Source organism: Megascapheus bottae, chromosome 9 (assembly GCF_031878675.1).
Source record: "Megascapheus bottae isolate mThoBot1 chromosome 9, mThoBot2.hap1, whole genome shotgun sequence".
Taxonomy (NCBI): Eukaryota; Metazoa; Chordata; class Mammalia; order Rodentia; family Geomyidae; genus Megascapheus; species Megascapheus bottae.
In genome coordinates, this window is record NC_143517.1 from 5,554,441 (window position 1) to 5,579,475 (window position 25,035).

Here is a 25,035-nt window from a genome sequence, read left to right on the forward strand (position 1 = left end):
GGTGGAATCTTAGAGTTGTTTTGATTTGCATTTCTTTTATGACCAGAGATGTGGAGCATTTCTTCATGTGTCTATAGGCCATTTTTGTTTCTTCTTCAGAGAAGACTCTCTTTAAGTCTTTGGCCCATTTTTTAATGGGATGGTTGTTACTTTGGAGGTTAGTTTTGGAGTGATTCAATTTTTTGAGTTGTTGATATATTTAGATATGAGGCCTTTGTCCATTGTTTGGTTGGTGAAGATCTTCTCCCACTCTGTAGGCTTCCTGATTAGTTTACTAGCTATGTCCTTTGCCATACAAAATCTCTGCAGTTTAATGCAGTCCCACTTATCCAGCCTTTGTCTGACTTGTTGTGATTCTTGGTCCTTATTAAGAAAGTTTCAACCTGTGCCAAGGAGGCCTAGTGTATCTCCTATTCCTTCCTGTAAAGTTTTCAGTGTGTCAGCTTTTACCTCCAGGTCTTTGATCCATTTGGAGTTAATTCTAGTGCAAGGTGACAAAGAAGGATCCAACTTTAGTTTTCTGCAGGTGCTTAACCAGTTCTGCCAGCACAACTTGTTGAAGAGGCTGTCTTTCTTCCATTCTATTTTTTTGGCTCCCTTGTCAAAGATTAGGTGGCCATAGGTCTGTGGTTTAATATCTGGGTCCTCAGTTCTATTCCATTGGTCTTCAGGCCTGTTCCTGTGCCAGTACCAAGCTGTTTTGATAATTATAGCTCTGTAATAGAGTCTAAAGTTTGGAATTGAAATTCCTCCAACACTGTTCTTTCTGCTAAGAAGTGTTTTTGCTATCCGGGGTCTTTTATTATTCCATATGAAATTTTGGATTGCCTCTTCTATTTCTTTAAAGAATAACATTGGGATATTGATGGGTATTGCATTGAATTTGTAGATAGCTCTTGGCAAGATTGTCATTTTCACAATGTTGATTCTTCCAATCCAGGAGCATGGGAGGTTTTTCCATTTCCTCAGTTCTGCTTTAATTTCCCTTTTTAGGGTTTTAAGGTTTTCATCAAAAAGGTCCTTTACATTCTTAGTTAAGCTAGTTCCTAGGTACTTTATTTTCTTTGAGGCTATTGTGAAAGGAGTTTCTTTCCTGATTATTGCCTCGTTCCTCTCACTGTTGGCATAAAGGAAGGCAGTTGATTTTTGAGGGTTGATTTTATAGCCTGCTACTCTTCCAAAGCTTTGGATCAGCTCAAGGAGCTTGGGAGTAGAGTCTATAGGATTCTTTAAATACAGAATCATGTCATCTGCAAAGAGGGATAGTTTTATTTTCTCTTTCCCTACTTGGATCCCTTTTATGCTTGCTTCTTGCCTTATTGCACTGACTAGGAATTCTAGTACTATGTTAAAGAGGAGTGGAGAGAGTGGGCATCCTTGTCTCGTTCCTGATTTTAGAGGGAATGGCTTTAGATTTTCACCATTAACTGTAATACTAGCAGTAGGTTTCTCATACACAGCCTTTATTACATTGAGGAATGTTCCATGGATTCCTAGTTTCTCCAGAGCTTTTAACATAAAGGGGTGTTGGATCTTGTCAAATGCCTTTTCCGCGTCTATTGAGACAATCATGTGATTTTTGTCCTTGCTCCTGTTGATGTGTTGAATTATATTAATTGATTTGTGTATGTTGAACCAGCTTTGCCTCCCAGTTTGATCACAGTGTATAATTTTTTTGATGAGTTGTTGTAGACGGTTGGCCAGCATTTTGTTGAGAAGTTTTGCATCGATGTTCATCAAAGATATAGGTCTATAGTTCTCTTTCTTTGATGAATCTCTGTCTGGTTTGGGGATGAGGGTTATACTGGCTTCATAGAATGAGTTTGGTAAGGAACCTTCATTTTCAATTTCGTTGAAGAGCTTGAGTAGTATTGGTGTGAGCTCTGCTTTGAAGACCTTATAGAATTCAGCTGTGAATCCATCTGGCCCTGGGCTTTTCTTAGGTGGAAGTTCTCTAATTGCCATTTCTATTTCAGAGCTTGAAATAGGCCTGTTGAGTTGGGTTAGTTCTTCTTGGTTCTGTGTGGGTATGTTAATATTGGCTAGGAATTCATCCATTTCATCTAGATTCTCAAATTTGTTGGCATAAAGGTTTGAGAAGTATTCCCTCATGATATTCTGGATCTTGGTAATTTCTGTCGTGATATTACCATTTTCATCTGCGATTTTGTTTATTTCGGTATGCTCTGTTCTTTTTTTGGTAAGATTTGCTAAGGGTTGTCAATTTTGTTAATTCTTTCAAAGAACCAACTCCTTGTTTTGTTGATTCTTTCTATAGTTTTTTTGGATTCAAAATCATTTAATTCTGCTTTGATTTTAATTATTTGCTTTCTTCTACTGGGATTAGGGTTGGTTTGTTGCTCCTTTTCCAGGAGCTTAAGGTGAGATATTAACTTGTTGGTTTGCAATTTTTCCAACTTGTTGTAGGCACTCAGCGCTATAAATTTTCCTCTGAGTACTGCCTTTGCTGTGTCCCAAAGGAGTTGGTATTTTGTGTGCTCCTTACTGTTAAATTTCATAAACTGTTGGATTTCTGTTCTGATCTCTTCGATGACCCATTGGTGATTCAAAAATGTGTTGTTCAGTCTCCATGAGTTACAGGGTTTTCGTTGGTGGAGATGTGTGTTCAGTTCCAATTTGATGCCTTTGTGGTCTGAGAGTGTGCATGGAATAATTTCTGTGTTTCTGAATCTGTCCAGGTTTGTTTTATGGCCTAAGATGTGATCTATTTTGGAAAATGTTCCATGTGCTGCTGAGAAAAACGTATATTGTGTTGTTGCTGGGTGGAATATTCTGCAGATGTCTGTTAGATCTAGTTGGTCTATATAGTTGTTCAGTTCTAAGGTTTCTCTGTTGAGTTTTTGCCTTGTTGATCTGTCCATAGGTGAGAGTGGTGTGTGAAAGTCACCAACAATCACTGTATTTCGATCTATGTATGGTTTCAGTGTAAGTAAAGTTTGCTTGATGAAGTTTGGAGCTCCGGGATTGGGTGTGTAAATATTTAGGATCGTTATGTCTTCCTGGAGGAAAGATCCCTTATTAGTATGTAGTAACCTTCTTTGTCTTTTCTTACTAATTTTGGTTTGAAGTCTATTTTATCTGATATGAGGATGGCAACTCCAGCTTGTTTATGGGGGCCGTTAGCTTGATAGAATTTATTCCAACCTCTCACTTTCAAAAGATGCTTGTCTTTTTGGGTAAGATTTGTCTCTTGAAGACAGCAGAACGATGACTCTTGCTTTTTGATCCAACTAGACAGCCTATGCCGTTTAATTGGAGAGTTAAGTCCATTGATATTGAGAGTTAGGATTGAGAGATATTTATTAGGTCCTACCATTTTTAAAAGCTTTTATTTGGGCCTGTGTCTTGACAGTTCTTGTGGTCCTTAGATGGTATGCTGTTTAGGTGCCATTTCTTTCCCTATATTGCATTTATTTTGGTTTTCTATGTATAGAACATCTTTCAGAATTCTCTGTAGTGTTGGTTTTGTTGTGACATATTGTTGCAGCTTTTCCCTGGAATGGAATGTTTTTATTGTTCCCTCAGTTATGAATGAGAGCTTAGCTGGGTACAGTATTCTTGGTTGGTAGTTATTTGACTTAAGGGCATGACATATATGCTTCCAGTCACTTCTTGCTTGCATGGTCTCTGCTGAGTAATCTGGGTTTATTCTGATTGGTTTTCCTTTATAGGTTACTGAACCCTTTTCCCTGGCTGCCTTTAGGATCCTTTTTTTTGGTTTCTATTGATCCAGTTCGGATTATGATGTGGCGGTGGGATGTTCTTTTCTGGTCAGGTCTGTTTGGGGTTCTAAAAGCTTCTTGTATCTAGATGGGCCTGCCCTTCTGGATGTTTGGGAAATTCTCTGAGATGATTCCCTGAAGTATATTTCCAATACCATTGACCTCTTTCTCCACGCCCTCCTCAATACCAATTAGCCTTAAATTAGGCTTCCTAATTGTATCTTGGACCTCCTGAAGCGCTCTCTCATTTTTCCTAGATTTGGATTGACTCATTTTCTGTTCTTTCTCTATAATAACTAAATTATCTTCAGCCCCGGAAATTCTTTCCTCTGCATTGTCTAACCTGCTATCAAAGCTATCTACTTTATTTTTCATCTCCCTTGCTACTAATTGCTCATTTTTGATGCCTTGCATCTCTTGTTTTAGATCATGTGTGGATTTCTTTAGCTCCTTGATTTCCATTTGAGTGGTCAGCTCAGTAGCTTTATTTTCTTTGAACATTTGCTGGAGTTCGATCACCTTTTTATTTGTGGATTCTATGAATTCATCCATCTTTCTTTGAAAAACCTTTATTATGGCCTCCTTTATGGCTTCTTCTTTTTCACTTATCACCTTGTTTATGGTTTCCTTTTGTTCAGCTATGGCTTCCTCCCTTATCTCTTTCTTTATATTTTCACATTTTTCATTAATGATGTTTATCAATTGCATTTGTACAGCACTTGGAAGACTCTCCTCTAGGTTTGCTAGTGACTGTTCCATTGGCTGTTTACATTGGGTGAGGAGGGTGGGGGATGTTGTTTCTTGATTTGACATTTTTCTTGAGTTTCTTGTTCTGCCCATTTGAAAATGGGAGCAAGATTAATACTAAACACGATTATAGTTTTTCAGATATAACCAACCTAGACCTCTGTAGCTGGCAGACTCTAGATGTTCACAAGTTTTGATTGGTGTTATCACTCTTTCTTTTTGTGCAGTTACCGACCAGTCTAATAATCCACTGATAAGCGATTTATACCCAAAACAATAAGCCTCTCAATCCAATCTCTATTGTCTTTAAGTCCCTCTGAGCCTAGAGAATAATTAAACACCTAGATATACAGTGTTGCTCAACAGCCATCAAGTGTAGATCCATGCAGTATAAGGGTTGAAAGACGAGCAGAGGTCCAGAGATAGAAAAATAGAATGAGAGAGGTCAGGGGGTAAGTAGGTAGGGTATTTGAGTACAAAGTTTGGAAAGTATTAGAATAAAACTTATGTGTTGCTGCGCGACTACCTCTTAGCCCAACCAGTGGCCTCACAGTGGACCATGGGATGGATCTGCGAGCTTCCGTCTGAGTGCGGTTGGCGGACGTTTTCCTGTGCTGCTTCCAGGGGCGGCCCCAAGCCAAGGGTCTGGGGATTGAGAGTTTCAGGGGCTCTCAGCAGGACCAGCAGGAGACCCCTCTGTTCCCAGGGGTGGGGCCCAGCTGGGGACGTGGGCTCCAAGGGCGGAGCTGCGCCTTTTTGGTTCTCAGAAGGGGAGCTTGGCTGCTGGTCGGCCCTTCAGATCCCTGCTGTGTTTCCACTGCTTTGTCAGAGTGTGTGACTGTGGGGGGCCCCTCGGTGGTGTCTTGCTCAGGATTCCCAGCTGGAGGATGCCCCGCTCAGGAATTGAGGGGGGGCAGATGCTGGCTCCTATTTTCCCGCACTGTTGTAAGGCAGGGTTCCAATGCCCTCCACTCTCCAGATCCAGCGGCCTGGGAGAGGAGCCTGGTGGGTGGGTGGGAGCTGGGACAGCTCCGCCTCCCCTGGTGGGGTGCTGAGTCTTAGGGTCCGCCCGCTTGTCAGTCTCCAGTCAGAGGGCTGGGGGTTGAGCCCGTTGGGCAGGTGGGAGTTGGGACAGCTCTGCCTCCATTGGTGGGGTGCTGGGTCTTATGGGTAGCCCGCCTGTCAATCTCCAGTCAATGGCCTGAGGGAGGGGGCTGTTGAGGGGAGGGACAGGATTCTAAATTCCTTGCCCCCCTGCTCCCGCCAGTCTTTCTCGGGCGGGGTGGAGGGGTCTGAGTTAAGTTCTATTGCTTGGCACCCGCTCAGCTTTCCCGATGTGTTTGGGGATGCGCTGTATTACTCACGCCTCTGCGCCCGTCTGCGGGTGTTCCACGGTGGTGGGGAGTCTTTCACTCCCCTCGGGTCTCCGCCGCCGCCTGTGTTCTGCGTCTGGGTTCTGCTGCTTGCTGTCTGGTTCTGCGTCTGGGTTCCGCTGCTTCCGCTGTTCGCTGGCCCGGTTCTGTGCTGGTTTCTGCAGCCTTTGGGCTCCCAGCCTGGCACCCTCCACTGCTGCTGCTTTTCGTGGATTAGATTGGGCGCCTGCAGCTTTCTCAGTGTGGAGCCTGCACCCGCGCTTTTTGCGGCTTGGTCCGAAGCCAGAGGCTTTCCGTGGCTTGGATCCGGCAGCGAGAGGTGGGGGAGGGGTCCTCGCGTTCCGAATTCTTTGAGAAAGTTGGATGTGAGCTTTATCTGGATTTCTTTTCCGGTTTGAGTCCTTCTCCGTTGCTTTTTGAGTTTGTTGTTGTGGATTTCTTTAGGTAGTTGGCTCGTGGGACTCCCTGGTTCTCTCTTTTTGTCAGAGAAAGCTAGGCAGCGTCCCTATTGTCTCGGCACCATCTTCCTTCCCCTATCTTCCATATTTTTAAAAGGTATCCAGGAGCATTTGTTGATTGATGAGCTTCCAGTAATTTTGGGCAACAATGAAATCTAAGTGCTGCCCAGAAATGACTGAAGAATCTGCAATGGGAGTCCTGGTAAACCCCATGGCAGAAGCACTGGGCTTCTGCAATGGAAATGAGTCGGTCTACTCGGTTTTGGTGGAGAGAGGATTGTGATTGGGAAAAATCCCTCTCACATTTAGCCACAAAATGTCTCCATTTTTAACAAGGTTGTTGCCCATTGCTTTCTTCCTATCACAAAATTACATATAACAAATTCCAGCTAAGAACAATCATTGAATCTCCAAAAGGGTCTAACAATGCAACCCTCAAAAAAAAATGGGGAGATTTAAGGTCATCAAGCTGATTTTGCTTGCTTAAAATTCTTTTATACAAACTTTATAATTTTCTTCTCTGTTAAAAATTCTCTTTTCTGTTTATTATACATTTTCTCTGTTTTTATAAAGAAACAATTGCAATATGAGTGTGGCACATTAATTTTAGCTTATTGAATACTATTTATCAAGGCTGAGTTCTAAATATAGCCTACTTGGAAGAAAACATCCTTAAGATTTTTCTATGACTTATCTGACAAGTAATTATCACCTTAAAAAAAATCATCTAATTTAGTCCAAGAGCGTAGCCTAGTGGTACAGTGCTCACCGAGCATGAACAAAGTCCTGGATTTGATTCATTGGTACCACATACACAGAAAAAGCCAGAAATGGTATTGTGGCTCAAGTGGCAGAGCACTAGCCTTGAGCAAAAGTGTCCAAAGGAAGTGCCCAAGCCCTGAGTCCAAGACACAGGACTGTCAAAAAAAATCATCAAGTTTTATGCCTCGCATGCTGACAGGGCTTTCAGACCAACAGACTAAAATATATCAGAGATTAATGAAAACATGGAAGGTTTTAGAAAATGATGTACCAAGTTAAGCTATTTTTTAACTCTGTTTTCTCTTCTAAAGGTTTATACCAATTTGACCAGATGTGAGACATGAATAAACAGTTGCAAAGATGATAGATCATGTTATCTGGGAATAAAGAAGGCTGATCAATTCTGGGGACAACGAATCTACCAGTGTATAAATTTCAGGTTCCATCTCTTTCATAATGAAGGGAGACAAATCTGTAGAGAAGTGTTCAGAAGCATTTTACTTTTCTGGAGCTACTAAAATTAATTTGATTTAAAAATTGAAATGATTAAATCTGTAAGCATTGCAACTTTGCCCACTATGAATATGTCATTCAGCCCTCTAGGTTATAATGTCACAGTATTCCTGGTTATACCAATGAGGTCACAATGACACCCAGAAATCTCAATTCTTATGTAAAATGTATTTTTGGAGGGGGAAAAACAGATTATAGTCTTGTGAACTCAGTTTATTCAATGCTATCATTACTTCATCTTCTCAGACCCTGAGAAAGCTTACACACAAAAAGAAATGAAATAATCAGAATAAAACCAACTTATTTTCAAAAACAGTAAAGATATCAAGTATTAGTCTAAGGTGTGATTCTGTGACAGAATATTTGTCTAGCTTGTGTGAAGCCCTGAATTTGGTCCCTAGCATGGAAACAATAATATTAAATCTTTAAAAAAAATTGCTATACCAAACTTTAGACTTTATTACACAACTATAGTGACCAAAACAGCTTGGTACTGGCACAAGAACAGGCCCGAAGACCAATGGAATAGAACTGAGGACCCAGATATTAACCCACAGACCCATGGCCACCTAAACTTTGATAAAAATAGAATGGAAGAAAGACAGCCTCTTCAACAAGTGGTGCTGGCAGAACTGGTTAAGCACCTGCAGAAAACTAAAGTTGGATCCTTCTTTGTCACCCTGAACCAGGATTAACTCCAAATGGATCAAAGACCTCAAGGTAAAAGCAGATACACTGAAAACTTTACAAGAAGAAATAGGAGATACACTAGGTCTCCTTGGCACAGGTTGAAACTTTCTTAATAAGGACCAAGAATCACAACAAGTTAAAGAAAATCCAGATAAGTGGGACTGCAATAAACTGCAGAGCTTTTGTATGGCAAAGAACATAGTAAATTAATTAGGAAGCCTACATAGTGGGAGAAGATCTTCACTAACCATACAATGGACAAGGCCTCATATCAAAAATATATCAACAGCTCAAAAAATTGAATCACTCCAAAACTAATCTCCGAAGAAACAACCATCCCATTAAAAGATGGGCCAAAGCCTTAAAGAGAGTCTTCTCTGAAGAAGAAAGAAAAATGGCCTATAGAGGGCTGGGAGTTTGGCCTAGTGGTTAAAGTGCTTGCCTAGCGTGCACAAAGACCCGGGTTCGATTCCTTGGTACCACATACATAGAAAAAAGCTGGAAGTGGTGCTGAGGCTCAAGTGGTAGAGCTCTAGCCTTGAGAAAGTCCAAGGACAGTGCTCAGGCCCTGAGCCAAAGCCCAGGACTGGCAAAAAAAAATGGCCTATAGACACATGAAGAAATGCTTGACATCTCTGGTCATAAAAGAAATGCAAATCAAAACAACTCTAAGATTCCACCTCATTCCAGTTAGAATAGCCAGGATCAAGAAATCTAATAACAATAGATGCTGGAGGGGATGTGGCCAGGAGGGATCATTACTACACTGTTGGTGGGAGTGCAAAATTCAACCACTATGGAAAGCAGTATGGCAGTTCCTCAAAAGACTAAACATAGAGCTACCCTATGATCCAGCAATTCCACTACTTGGCATTTACCCAATCATCCAGAGACAAGGACAAACTAAACCCACTAGCACAACGATCTTCATTGCAGCACTATTCACCATAGCAAAGATATGGAACCAACCCAGATGTCCCTCAGTTGATGAGTGGATCAACAAGATGTGGTATTTATACACAATGGAATTCTTATGCTGCTGTCAGAAAGAACAACATCACCCCATTTGTAAGGAAATGGAAAGACTTAGAAAAAATCATATTAAGTGAAGTAAGCCAGACTCAAAGGAACTTAGGCTCAATGGTTTCCCTCATTTGTCCTAATCAGTAGAAACCTTGGGCTCTCATAGCAGAGATTTTCAATAGAACAAAACCTAGATACATAAGGCCATATAGTATGACACTAAATGAAAGGACCTCCAGGATATAGAAACAAAAGCCATATAATGAGTGATTGTTGTCCTTAATGTGCTATGTTATCTCTCATTTCTTTTGCTCTCCCTTGGCGATCTCATATTGTTACAGTATTTTACCTTGTTATCTGATATATATATTATATATATGTGTATTTGGTTATTTGAAATTGGAGAGGGAAGGGGGAAAACAAAATGAGGGGATGGGGGGAAGGAAAATGAGGACCAAGACATGAGAAAGGGTATCAATGTTTGTGAAGTAATGCACCTTCTATCTGGTGAATATATTGTAACCCTTCTATTAATTACAATAAAATATATGCAATAAAATAAAATAAAATTATTAGATGGAAAATACTTAATTGTCCTCTTCTCTGTCCACTTTACTTCTGATCTTTGTAACTTGGTCATGTATTAGGTGAGTCTTAATGGCCTGGGAGAAGAAATAAGATATGAAGATAAAATTATATGATTCTGGTTGTTGTTTTTTCATTGTTTGTATTTTGTTTTGCTACGTTTTGACAAATTCTCCTTTCCATATACTTCACATTTTTGTCCATTTACCATTATATAGCCTAATCCACATAGCTCTCTTTCCCTATATACGAGCTTTATTAAATCAGGGACCATAAAATACTTGCAAACAGAGGCCCAGTGTATTAGTACTTGTTCACTTACCTAGAGACTTAAATTTTTTTTTTGCCATGCTCCCACCCTCCCCCCTTCTTTCTTTTTTATTTTCTAAATAGAATCTTACTTTTTGCCTCAGCCATCCTGAATCACAATCCTATTTATGTTTCGTACATGGCTGAGATGAAAAGATGTGTTCCACTGGGTTCCATGGAATTTCATGAACTCTTTAACCAGGTCATGAACTGCTTGCTCAGACTGGCTGTCAACCATGATCCTACTGCTCTCAGCCTCCTGAATAGCTTGAATGACTGGCATGAGCTATCACATCTGGCTTACAGTGCTATTAAAAGGAAAAAGAAAAGGAAGGAAGGAAGGAAGGAAGGAAGGAAGGAAGGAAGGAAGAACGGACTGAGTTACAAGTAAATTATCAGTAGAAATGGAATAAGCTCAACTGCAGGGCAACAAACACCATGAAGGACAGGTTATAAGAAAAGGTGCACTAGCTGGTGCTGGTGACTCACGTTTGTAATCCCAGCTATTCAGGAAGCTGAAATCTGAGGATCATAAGCCAGCCGGGGCATTAAAGTCCATCAGACCCTTATCTCTAGTTAACCACCAGAAAACCGGAAGTGGTGCTGTGATTCAAAGTGGTAGAGCACTATCCTTGAGCTGAAGTGTTCAGGAACAGTGTCCAGGCCCAAAGTTCAAGCCCCATGATAGCCTCTGTGTGTTTGTGGGTGCCAGTCTTGGGGCTTGAGCTCAGGGCCTGAGCACTGTCCTTGAGCTTTTTCAAGGCTAGAGCTCTACCACTTGAACCACAGCACCACTTCTGGCTTTTTTCTATGTATGTGGTACAAAGGAATTGAACCCTGGTCTTTGTGCATGCTAGGCAAGCATTCTATCACTAGGCCAAACTCCTGGCCCTAGCTATTTTTTTTTTTACAGTGGAAACTATAGAGTCCCAGGCCTTAACATGCTATATAGCCTAGTATGGAGGTTGTCATATAGAAAGAAATATATATATTCAGTCTTAGCTGGAGTTCCTGGCACATAGATTCTAAAATCCTTGGAATATTAGAAGTGATAAAAGTGGCCATTTATTGATTTGTTTGTTGGGTTTGGGAGGGATTAGTTTCTTGACTTCCCTGTAGATATTAGATATTAAGCATTTGTCTGATGTATTATTGGTAAATATCTTTTCCCAGTTGGTTGGCTATCTTTCTATTTTAGGAGCTATGCTTTTATCTGTGCAGAAAGTGTTTATTTTTAGGTAGTTCCATTTGTCGAGTCTCTTTCCAATCTGTTGTGACCCCTGGGACTCTGTTCAGGAAGTTTTTGCCTGTGTCTCTGAATTCCAGTGTCTCTCCTACTCTATTATGTAACAGTTTCTAGGTTTCAGGTCTGATATTGAGGTCATTGATTCATTTTGAGTTAATGCGTGTGCATGGCAAAAGGCTAGGATCAATTTTTTTATTTATTTATTTTTTTATTGTAATTAGTAAAAGCATTACATGATATTTGCCAGATAGAAGGTGCATTAATTCACATACATTGATACCCTTTCACATGTCTTGGTACCCGTTTCCCTCCCCCCCCACACCCCCCACCCGTCTTGGTTTTCCCCCCTTCCCTATCAAATTTCAAATATAGGATCAATTTTTTTTTCTGCATGTGGCTGCCCAGTTTTGCCAGCACCAACAATTGAATAGACTGTGTTTGTTTGTGTATCTTTGGCTCCTTTGTCAAATACGACTTGATTATAGATATGTGGTTTTATTTCTGGATCTTCTATTCTGTTCCATTGATCTTGTTGTCTATTTTTGTGCCAATACCATGCTTTATTTTTTATTATGGCTCTATAGTAGAGTTTGAAGTCTGGTATTGTGATACCACCTGCATTGCTCTTTTTGCCTAGCATTGATTTGGTTATTCTAGGTCTTTTCTTATTCCATATGAACCTTTGGATTGTACTTTCTATTTCAGTAAAGAATGTCTTTGGGATTTTGATGGAGATTACATTGAATTTGTATATCAATTTTGGCAGTATAGTCATTTTCACTATGTTGGTTTTTCCCTACCCATGAGCATGGGATATCTTTCTATTTCCTGGTGTCCTCTTTAATTTCTTTTGTTAGGTTTTTATTGTTTTCATTAAATAATTCCTTTTCATCTTTGGTTAATTGCTAAATATTTTATTCTTTTGCAGGCTATTACAAATGGGATCATTTTCTTGATTTCTCCTTCTGTTTGCATATAACAATATGCATACAGAAAGGCTATTAACTTTTGCCGGTTGATTCTGTATTCTGCCACTTTGCTAAAGTGATTTATTAGTTCTATCAGTTTGAGAGTGGAGTTTATTGGGTCGTTCAGGTATAGGATCATGTCATCTGCAAATAGGGATAGTTTAATTTCTTCTTTCCCTATGTGGATCCCTTTGATGTCCTTTTCTTGCCTTATTGCTCTGGCTAAGAGTTCCAGCACTATATTGAAGAGAAGTGGAGAGAGTGGGCAGCCCTCTCTGGTTCCTGATTTTAAGATAAATGGTTCTAGTCTTTCTCCATTTAGAATGATACTGGCTGTAGGTTTGCCATATATGGCTTTAATTGTTTTAGGGAATGTATCTCCTATTCCTATTTTTTTCTAGTGTTTTCTACCTGAATGGTATTTTTTTATTTATTGAAGGGACTCCTTCCTCCTCCTCCTCCTCCTCCTCCTCCTCCTCCTCTTCAGCCTCCTTTTTCTCCTCCTCCTATTCTTTTTCCTCCTCCTCCCTCTCTTCCTTCTCCTCCTTCCTGTTTTTCAACTGGGTTATTTGTCCTTATTGATGATCTCTAGACACAAGTTATAGGGCTGTTTTTAAATATAGTCCTTTTTTAGATATACCATATTCTCCATATGTTTCTCCTTTCAAGACTTTGTGTTTCCCATGCCTGAAAAAAATACTATTGGGAATGGAACCCAAGGCTTCATGTATCTATGTTTGCTAGGCATGTGCACTCACTCCACCACTGAGCTATATTCTCAAGCCCTGAAGATGTTCTTTTCTCTATGGAATTATTTTGTTTTCTGGGTTAAATTATGTAATTTTGTGATGGATTTAGGGATTTGGTGATATAAAAAAGACATTCACACCCTGTACTTTTTTGTACTCAATCTGAGGCTCCTTTCACTGGCTGCTGGCACCATGCAGATGGTAATAACTGTGGGAACCTGTAAATACTGAGCTGTGAGGTTTGACAAAGTAAATTGAAATGCCAATCTCTGACTCTTGGAAAGCTTGAAGTAGACCAAAAAAGATCAATCACTCTTAGCATTGAAGAGACCCAAGTTTCTGCCCTAAATGAGAGTTAATCAGAATCAAAACTTCCTTGGATGTTGGAGTTAGGTAAAGGCCTATACAAATTGTGGTTGTTTGTTGCTCACCTCTGCATCCTGAGAGTATTTTACATGCTGATGTCTGTAACTTCAAAGAGACCTTACTTTCTGCACATACTCTCTTGTTTGACAATCAGCGAAGTTTTTGTCAAGGGACCTTGGGTGTCCATTGCTGGAGAGAGGCACAGTCCCCCAAAACAGTTTCATGGTCTGATTTTCATCACTGCCTTGCTCCTTATCTTGGCTCTTGTGGAAGTTTGCAGCAATCACTATCTAGTCAGCAGCAGGCTCAGGATTGGCTGCTTGGAGATGGCAAATGATGTTACTTTCAAGCGTAATGAAAAGCAGAGGAGTCTTTGACTCTTGAAGTCTCATGCTTCTCAGGCTCCAGTTTTCAGGATGGGAAAGAATTCCTCACGCATTCTCTTTCCTCTGGATTTTGTATGTAAGATAGGTTAAGTAATGTCACACTTGTTAACACAAAACTTTCTCCCTTCAAGATCCCCAGGGAGTTAAACACTGAACTGTTTCAGAGGTTTACAAGCATCATACCCACGACATGGAATCCCTGCTATGTCTCTCAAAATAGTTTGTCTTCTTTTTGCCCCCATGCCTTCAGAGTTATCTTGTGAATGGCAGTAGCTTCCAGCTAAGAAAAAGCAAGTGGTTGGAAGCTTTGATACAGGATTAGGAGTAAGACATTCTTACAAATGTGCAAACTAATAGAGAGCATGAAGCTTTATGTGTTGAGACTTTCTCTCCAGAAATCTAGTTTGCCATTTTACGCTTAACTGTTCACTTTTGTCTAATTTGGGCAGTTAGAATTTATTCTTATAGGTCTTGAACATCTATTGCTGATTTCCAAATAATTTATTTATTACTGAATATATGTCTAAGATGCTGTGAGGTATTAGCTTCTAGTGTAAGGTTGTTGTTATGATTTTTATTTTATTTAAGAGAGCTTTTTAGGGGATTTTAAGGTACATCTTAAGTTTATTTATAAATAAAATATGCTTCTCTTGATTGTGGCTTTAATGAATTGCTTCCATTCTTTCCCCATATAAGGCTTAGTAGACATTTATGATCTGATACAAAAGATTTCCAACTATTTACGCTACAATAGTTTCAGTATTTGTTTCCTCTCCAATATTTATGTTGAAACTTAAATCTATAACAGAACAATGTTATAAAGTAGGTATCAGACAAGGGTGCCGCACACTTGTAATCTCAACTACTTTTGAAGTAGAAATCAGGAAGATTGTTGTTCGAGGCCACCTAAGATAAAAAGTTACAGAGATTCTTTTCAAAGAAGCAAACCTAGTATGGTGGTTCCCATCTGTAATTTCAGCTACATAGGAGGAGGTCTATCTAAGTCTGTCCCTTTACAAATATATGATATTAGCTGAAAATTAAGTATAAAAGAAAAGGAATGGTATGGCTCATGTGGTGGAACTCAAGGGCCTGAATACAAACTCCAGTACCATGAAAAGGGAGATTTTAGTAGCCAATTAAGTTCTGATTATTCCTGATGAATGCAATTACAAACTATAGGTAAAGGTTGATATCCTGTATTTTTTCCACCTTGTGAAGACCCAGTGTTTGTCCCCCTTCCTCCACCCAGAGGGAACAGTAGATTTTCCAAGGAAAAACCTTGGAAGAAGAAAGCAAGCCCTCACTAAGAAGTGAAATCTTGACCTTGTACACAGAACTAAGACCATACACCTCTATTTTTTGTAAATTACCCACTCTCAGATGCTTTAGTAAACATTAGGCTCAGATTGACACACAGATGTGAATAAAACATGTTAAATTAAGAGATGCAATAGATACATTAAAGTAGTCATTTAAATATGGACTTTCCTGGCTTTCTTCCTATTTAATGACATGGCAAATCTTTACAGTAGATTTTTTTTTGGCAGTATTAGGGTTCGAATTCAGTGCCTCACAATACTCTACCTCTTGAGCCATGTCTTCTTCCCTAATGATACTTTTAAAATTGAAATATCTTGATTTTTTTTTTTTAGAAAAAAGCAATTTGGTTTTTGGTATCTCATTTTTAAAATATAGTTTGGGCTTTCTTTGTTGGGTTTATTTAGAAATTTTGGTGTGCAATCCTGAAAAATGTTCATGTTATATTTGTGATTACTTATTATCCAGATCTCCTAGAGGAGTACGAAAGTAGAGTGTAGTGGTAGAGTGCTTGACTAGCATGCATGAAGACCTGGGTTAGATTCCACAACCACAGAAAAAGCTGGAAGTGGTACTATGGCTCAAGTGGCAGAGCTCTAGCCTTGAGAAAGCCCCAAAACAATGCTCAGCATCTGAGTTCAAGCCCCAGGATTAGCAAAAATGCAAATCAAATCAACATTGAGATTCCCCACTTCACACTAGTTAGAATGGCCATTATCAAGCAAACTTATAATAACAGGTGTTGGCAGTGTTGTGGCCAAAAGAGAACACTACTACGCTGCTGGTGGCAATGTAAACTGGTTGAACCACTCTGGAAAGCAGTATGGACGTTTCTCAAAAGACTAAACATAGAGCTTCCCTATGACTCAGCAATCTCATTCCTGGACATTTACACAAATGACCACAAAGGCCACAATAAAGCTATCAGTACAACCATGTTCACAGCATTATTTAATATAGTTAAGATAGGAAATGATTCCAGATGCCCCTCAGTTGATGAATGTATCAGAAAAGGTGGTATATATATACACAATGATATTCTATGCTTCTATCAGAAAGAATGGCATGCCCAATTGGTAAGGAAATGGAAAGACTTGGAAAAAAATATACATGAAGTAAGCCAGACCCCAGGAAACACAGGCTGTACTTTTTCCCTCATTTGTAATAATCGAATATGTCTAGGATAGTCTTAGCAGAGGTTCATAATAGCTTAAGAGCTAGTGAATAAAACATATATGGCCAGGATCAAGAAAACAGGATCAATAACAACAGATGCTGGAGGGGATGTGGCCAGGAGGGATCACTACTACACTGTTGGTGGGAGTGCAAACTCGTTCAACCACTATGGAAAGCAGTATGGCAGTTCCTCAAAAGAGCTCCCCTGTGACCCAGCAATTCCACTACTTGGCATTTACCCAATCATCCAGAAACAAGGACATACTAAATCCACTATCACAACAATGTTCATTGTAGCACTATTTACCATAGCAAAGATATGGAACCAACCCAGATGTCCCTCAGTTGATGAGTGGATCAACAAGATGTGATATTTGTACACAATGGAATTCTATGCTGCTGTCAGAAAGAATGACATCGACCCATTTGTTAGGAAATGGAAAGACTTAGAAAAAGTCATATTAAGTGAAGTAAGCCAGACTCAAAGGAACTTAGGCTCAATGGTTTCCCTTATTCGTCATAATCAGTAGAAACCTTGGGCTCTACTAGCAGAGATCTGCAATAGAGGAAAATCTTGATACATAAGGCCATATAATGTGAAGCTAATTGAAAGGACCTCCAGGATATTGAAACAGAAGCCATATAATGAATGATTGTTGTCCTTAATGTACTATGTTGTCTCTCATCTCCTTTGCTATCCCTTGGTTATCTCATATTGTTATAGTATCTCACTTTGTTATCTTATATATTGAATGTATTTGTATTTTGATATTTGAAATTTGATAGGGAAGGGGGGAAAACCAAGATGGGAGGGAGGTGTGGGGGGGGAGGGAACTGGGTACCAAGACATGTGAAAGGGTATCAATGTATGTGAATTAATGCACCTTCTATCTGGCAAATATCATGTAACCCTTTTACTAATTACAATAAAAAAAAGAAAGAAAAAAAACATATATACTGCTGCTTTTAGAAATGAGCTCCAAGAAATGGAAACAAAAGTTTTTTTTAATAATATAATGTTTGTAGTTATTTGTTTCTTTTCTCCTTTAGTTAATTTCCTGTTGTCACTGTTTTTCTCTACCCGTTGTCTTGTGTATTAATTTATCTGATTTGGGGAAGGGAAGAGAAATCACAGAAATGGTGGGATAAAGGGTTAACCAATGCAAAAGTGATACTAGTCACTATATTGGAAATAAACTTTACAACTTAGGGAATTTGGGAGTTCCCCAACTCAGTAGAAAATGGGGGAGGAAGTAACACGGTTCAAAAATAAATATATTCATTACATTACTTATATACTGTAACCTCTCTGTACATCACCCTATAATAAAATGTACTGGCCAGTATAATCTGACAGGAGAGAATGTGTTAATTTCAGACGGGAAATGAAGAAGCCTTGCATACTTGTCTTTCTCATTGAAGTCCCAATCTATATTGCAAAAGTGTATAGAAACTAGTCTTTTGGAGAATGTAAGAATATTGGGGGCATGTAAGAGCATTCTTATTTTCTAGGGGAACCATCAGCTAACCTCAAATAAATAAATAAATAAGCCCAAACAATATAGATAAAGCCTGAGATAGAGACAAGAGACTCACTTATGTTACACATTAACAAGACATTGTAAATTCTAAATGACTAGAGCACAGGTATTTTGATGAATGCCGTTAGATGAGTGAATTCTCTTTTTCAATAGTCATTTTTAATAAAAAGTTATTGACTTACACAATCTTCCTGTTTCTTGCATATCCATTCATAATGGTCAGTGCCATGCCACCCAACCATTTCCTATGACCCTTCCCTTCCTTCACCCTGCACATACACACATTTTTCACTAGGGCCATTTCTTTCATATCTAGGGGTTTTTATTTGGTTGCTCATGATTGTTTGAGCCAAGATAACAAATGGTTGTCAAAAGTTTGACTTAGTGATTAACCTTTCTTCAAGGTTTTCTGTACCTGCCATGTTACCAGCATGAAGTTGCCACAATTTCCCTGCATGCTGTATAGAAATTAAATATCAAAGGTGAGGAAATGTTAGTAGTTGTAACTATACTTTCAGCATTTTGTGCTTGAAACTAAATTTCATTCCCAAGAAAAATCATAGCATTTGTAAATTATGATACCATTTTGTGTAATACAGCATGAACTTTTTATGAGTTTATATTTCTGGATTTGATTATTATTATTTACCAAAACTAAATTACTGGAATTACCAAAAGTTTTGTATTTGCCAGTTATCAAAGCTTCTGTCCCTATGTAGGCATAGTCTATATTTCACAAGGGTCCAAGTAACATTCAGGTGTTGTTTAAAGTCTTCTTGACCCAAGTGGAATTGAGTACTTAACATATAAAAGTCCTAAAAAGACTTAGGGAGCTCTTGTGTTTTCAAGCAATGCATTTGTATTTTTTTTTTTTTGCCAGTCCTGGGCTTGACCTCAGGGCCTGAGCACTGTCCTTGGACTTTCTCAAGGCTTGAGCCTCAGCACCATTTCTGGCTTTTTTCTATTTATGTGGTACCAAGGAATTGAACCCAGGTCTTCATGCATGCTAGGCAAGCACTCTACCACTAGGCCAAACTCCCGGCCCTGTATTTGTATTTTGTGTTAAATAAGATTTGTGTTGCCTACAAGCACAGCTATGTTTTACATTGAAAATCCTCTCCTGTGGGAAACAGTTTTAGGTAGGACACAGTAGTCACAAAATTGTTCTTATTTAATTCCTTGCTGCAGTTTTCCTAGATATTTATAGGCATTGCTAATATATAACATACAAACAGGAAACTCAGTTTTTGAAAATAACACTCATTCTAGGTTGCAAATGCTATTAGCCCATGGTGTCAGGGACTAGCATAGCCCGAACTTTTTTGGAAAAATTACAATGTGTGAGCTTTAATCATGTATTACGAAAAAATATCAGAATAAAGTTGGTAGAAAATGTTGGTAAATAACACATTCATTTTTCTAAATATTTGAACAGATGCAGTCTGGGGAAATGCAAGAATATAAGCAAGATTGCAACTAAAGCACTAAAGGAAATCTATATTTAGATGAATAATTTGGCCAGTTTGCTGGATTCTGCGGATGGAAGGGACAAAAGCTACAATACAGGCCACCGTAGAAGTGCCAGTTGAGTTGCTTCCACCTATACTCTTTTTTTTGGTTTGTTTACTTTTAAATACATTTATTTACCTCATTAATCTTTCTTTTCAAATTTATTTTCTTTTCTGTTTACTTTTTCTTTTTTAAATTATAATTAATAGAAGGGTTACTGTTATATTTGCCAGATAGAATGTGCATTACATTACATACTTTGAGACCCATTTTCATGTTTTTGTCCCCATTTCCCTCCCCCTCTCCTGCCCCTCATCTTGTTTTCCCTCCTTCCCTATTTCAAATAAACATGTATACAATATATCAGATAACAAGGTAAGATACTATAACAATATCAAGAGACAACAAAAGAGATGAGAAATAACATAGTACATTAAAAACAACAGTTACGCACTATATGGCTCTTGTTTCCATATCCTGGAGTTCACCTATATTCTTTAAAAACATATTTTTTGCCAGTCCTGGGGCTTGAACTCAGTATCTGAGCATTGTCCTTGGGCTTCCTCAAGGCTAGCACTCTATCCTGGAGCCACAGCACCACTTCCAGCTTGTTCTGTGTATGTGGTACTGAGGAATTGAACTCAGGGCTTCATGCATACTAGACAAGCACTCTACCAGTAGGCCACTCTCCCAGACCCCTATCTATCTATCTATCTATCTATCTATCTATCTATCTATCTATCTATCTATCTATCTATCTCTATCTCTCTCTATATATATTTTAAAGTATTCTTTAACCATGGTCACATGGTAGTTTTAGATTTTTGCATATGTTTTGGAAACAATCATTGTTGGTAAGTTTTCTATGAAAAAATGACTTGCACATCCTAAATTGAGTTTTCAAAGAAGTTTGGCCAATTTCTTTATCAGTTAGGTAAACATATTCACATTAGTAGGTAGATTCATAATAACAGGTAGAATTTTAGGATATGAAAGAAAATTAATTGTAGAAAAGTCCTTTCACAGTCAAACTTTCTATTAAACTTCCCAGTGAAGCTTTTCTTCTTAAAATGCCTGTTATTACCCCAGTTAAGTAACTATATATAGGAGCTCAAATTTATATAACATTGAGCAATGTCATCTTACTCAGAGACCGTATTTTCAGTACTAGGACATTTAAAAAATGCATGATGTACAAATAAAAAATAAAAAAATAAAGATATACCCAGTGGCTAGCCAGGCATGGTGGCTCAAATTTATAATCCCTGGGAATGAAAGAAGGCAAAGTTTGTGGGCTCAAGCATTAAGGCTGAATGCCATGGTATGCAAATACTGTCCAGACCAAGTTGGAGGACCACAGCCCAGGCCAGCCTAAGCATGAAGACATATTCTACCTTAAAAATGACAGCAGCAGGCTGAGGAAGGGACCCAGAGCAGCTCATCTTTATATGGATTACAGATGGGTGGAAATTCTGTCCTTGACACCAAATCTGGGAAAGAGCTGTGGAGGGAAGATGGATTGATGGGAAAAGAGTATTCAGAAAATACCGTGGAGAAAAAGTAATTATCATAATGGGTTTAAAGAAATCAGGCTGTCCTCAAATACTTTTCCTCAAACAATGAAGTCTATCACTCATGAAAAATTATGTTCCTAGTTTAAGGGTGTGACAGACACCCTATGTGTTCCACAGCCCACATCCCCTTCCCAGGAAACAATCTCTTTGTCTCTGACGACCAGTGATCAGGTCCCTCTGTAGCCCTGTCACAGGATGACAGGGAAAGGACTGCTGGAGAGACTGACAGCCACACTTCCCCAGATTAGAGACTCCCATTGCTCTCCCACTGATCTGGGTGAATCCACAAACTTTAAAGCTAAAGAAACTTTGTGAGACAGAACTTCCACTTTGGGACTCATTAAACATTACTGACAAATGACCCTAGGTGAAATGACAGCAAGAGAAATGAGTGAATTTACCATTCAGGATACTTGGAGAAAGCAGTGTTTGAGAGTGGCTGAGGAAGTAGGAGGAAACAATGCCAAGCCTCGACGTCGTAAGTCAGCCTCCAGCTCTGAAAGCTGCTTGCCTGGGGTCCACCTGGGCAACTAGCAGGTTGTCAAGGAAGCGTCAAGCTGATGGAGGCCTTGACCCAGAACATGAAGCTCTGTCCCTTATCCAGAAGCCTCCTCAAGCTGGAGATGAGGATTCATTTCCCCCTACTTCTTGTTTTATCTAAATAGCCATAGAAATCCTGCCCTGAAATGACAAAGAGCAGCATGGACAGCTGGCTTTGAACCTTGATCCTCAACTCTCAACCTCCTGAGTAGCTATTATTATAGGCATGAGCCACCACACTTAGGATTACAAGTGTGAGCCATGAGTGTCTGACCTATATTTTTCAACTTAAAAAAAATTATTGTCAGGGAATGTATAGAGGGATTAAAGTTCCTTTTGTCAGGTAGTGGGTGCATTACTTCTTGCAAATTGATACCCCTGACTTTTAAACTTCTTGAAAACATTTTCCCACTAATTTTTGATTCTCTCTATCTCACTTATTGACCAAATTCCACCAAGGTATTGGGGTGGACTAAACATTGTCCTAGGCAGTGAGGACCCACAAATATCTGCTCTCATAATATTACAGAGAGGCAATACACAAAACAAATACTTTGGAAAGTTTTAAACAGAAGAGTAGGATACTCTGCCTTCTCTTTTAAAAGAATAACTCTGGGGGCTGTGTGGGAAGGCAGGGAGTCAAAGATGAATCCAGGATTCCAAGTTGTCAAAGAAGGATTACACTACTTTCATTTGAGGTGACAAAGCCAAAGAAAGAAGTAGAGATTCTGTGCTGGGCGTTGAGGACTCACACTTGTAATCCTTAAGATGCTGAGATCTGAGGATTGAGGTTCAAAGTCAGCTTGGGGAAGAAAAGTCTGTGACACTCTTATCTCCAATAAAGCACCAGAAAACAGGAAGTGGTGCTGTGGCTCTAAGTGGTAGAGCTAAAGAGCTCAAGGACAGTGCGCAGACCCAAAGTTCAACAAAGAACAACAATAAAGCCCAGCTGGGGAGAAGTCTATGTACAGGAAGATGGAGAGCTCAGAGAGACCAGGCACTCAGCCTCAAGATTTTTCATAGAAAACACCATATCCTTCCTTTCTTATCTTGAAAACAAGGAAGCTGTGTTGAAATGCAGACGAGGACTGCTAAGGACAGTCAAAGACTTGGTACTAGTGTAAGAGATTTGGATTTCAAAGGCACCAGACCCGAGAGAGCTCCAAACCTACAACATGAAACAGAATTTCATTAACCCTCCTCTGGCTGTGTCTTATTCATTCTGTTCCTCCTCAATTCACTTATTTACTCAATTGCTCATTTGTGAAATTAAGAGGAAAATAAGGCACACTTTTTGCCGGAATGTACAGAGAAGCAAACAAAAATAATTTCCCTCTTTCAGTTTATTGGATTGTATAATGTAAAATAGACTGAAAATGAAGTCATAAAAATCAGTGCATGAGCTGGGAGTGTAATCAGGTGGTAGAGTGCTCGCCTAGCATGCATAAAGCCTTGGGTTTGATTCCTCAATTCCATATATTCAGAAAAAAGCTGGAAGAGGCGCTGTGGCTCAAGTGGCAGAGTGCTAGCCTTGAGCAAAAAGAACAGTGCCCAGGCCTTGAGTTCAAGCCCCAAGACTGGCAAAACACAAATTCAATTCCCATCCTACAAAATGAGGAAAATTGAAGGAAGGGTTAAGGTTAGGAGGGATGGGAAGAATGGTGAAAGGCGTAACATTGATGAAGATACATTGTATTCATAGACTGCTTTATGGAATAGTAACTTCTTTGTATGACTATGTAAAGATAAAAATATATTTAATAAGCTATTACAGAAAAGAGAATGGTAAAGACACTATTCTTTATTATAGAGAGCAGTATTTCCTTCTGTAATAAAGAAAATTAATGTTTTCAAGAAATATGCTCTATAAATATTTCCTACATAAAATTTAAATTTGAAGCAGAGAAATGACTTTGCCCTTTTTTAAAGGACATTGGCTGCTCAATATTAATTAATATTTGCCTGCTCATTCTAAAACACAACATTCGGTGCTGGAGACTTACTTTTGCTTATTAGTCTGAAATTGAAAGATAAAATGATTCACATTTACAGTCTCTGGGGACACTTTTTATTTCTAAAAATCCATTTGTCATTGCTGTGGGGAGCTGCGAAGAATCACTCGGTCATTGGCCCGTGCTAATGCTTTGCCCTTTTTTTTTTTGAGAAATGTAGATAAAACTCTACTGACCTAAGGTGGAGTCTGCATAGTCAAAAGAGTCACATCTTTCTAGCAATAGCACATATAATAGGAGGCCTTTCCTTTTATCTTGGGAAGCAGATGTTAGTGCAGTTGGGGGTGGAGTGGAGTTCACAGAAATTAACAACCACCAGTATAAACAAGAGGAATGCATTTTGAAATAACCTGTTTCAAGACAAGCCTGTAACTTCTTGAGTAGTCTCCTGAGTTGTCATTATGTTGATGATTGTAGTCTCTGCCTGACACCTCCCCCAAGTATGTGAAGGATCACACAAATCAGAATGCTCTCCAAGACTGGGACTTAGGGCAATCCTGAGGCCAAATACCCTTCTGTCAACGTGTGTCTCCAAGTTTTCATGCTTTGGGTAAATTCTGGGTCTGTACATATCAATGCCAAATGTTTTCTGCATTCATGGAAACCTGACCTGTACAATAAAGGCAAAGTTACTTCACCTGACATTGGCTATGTTCAACTGACCTCAGACGCTCACGCTCTTGTCAGATGATACACTCAGTAAAACTCAAGATCACATGCACATCCTCGTGTGTGCCAGTTTTACTCGACAGAATGACTGACAGAAAAACTGGGAATTTTTTTCATAAATGAGCAAAGTGATCCTATCACTACAAGGAAAGCAATAATTCAGTATTTTTCCCAGTGGTAAAAGCATGAGCTTTCAAATTGACACAAGACTTTTGAAAAGCTCTTTAAAAGCAGTATAATTATAATAGCTTTCTAATAAAGATTTATCTGGCATAATTTGTGGTGATATTAACTAGCATGATTTCTTCATATTGTATGATAAAATGTGTCAATATTTGGAATATTTGTATGATTCAATGGACTAGCACTTGTCTGTGTCTAGTACATGATATAGCCATATTATTCTGGTCCATTTTTTATGACTATCAGAAAATATTCAACTCCATGTGTCTTATAGAGGAAAGAGGTCTATTTTGGCTTTTGATGATGAAAACTAAAAATCCAAGAGCTTGTCACTAGCATTTGCTTGGCTTCTGCTAGTCTCTGAATGGCTTCGTCTCACGGCAGAAAGCTGAAAAATAAGCAAGCATGTGCAGAAGAATTATCTACATTTATGTTAATTAATCCAGTCCTGAGATGCAAAAACTCACATGAAGAATTATTCGTCGATTCAAGATGACTTCATCCTCATGATATAAATACTTCCCACATTCACCAACACCCAACACGGCCACACTGAGGAGTTAAACACCCAACACTTTGGACTCTGAAGGGCA

General features: G+C 39.0%; 1 pseudogene; it reads left to right on the plus strand.

Moving 5' to 3' along the window:
* The window catches only part of LOC150058718 (DNA endonuclease RBBP8-like), a 32,586-nt pseudogene extending 11,014 nt beyond the window's left edge, over positions 1–21,572 (plus strand).
* The last annotated feature ends 3,463 nt before the right edge of the window (positions 21,573–25,035 follow it).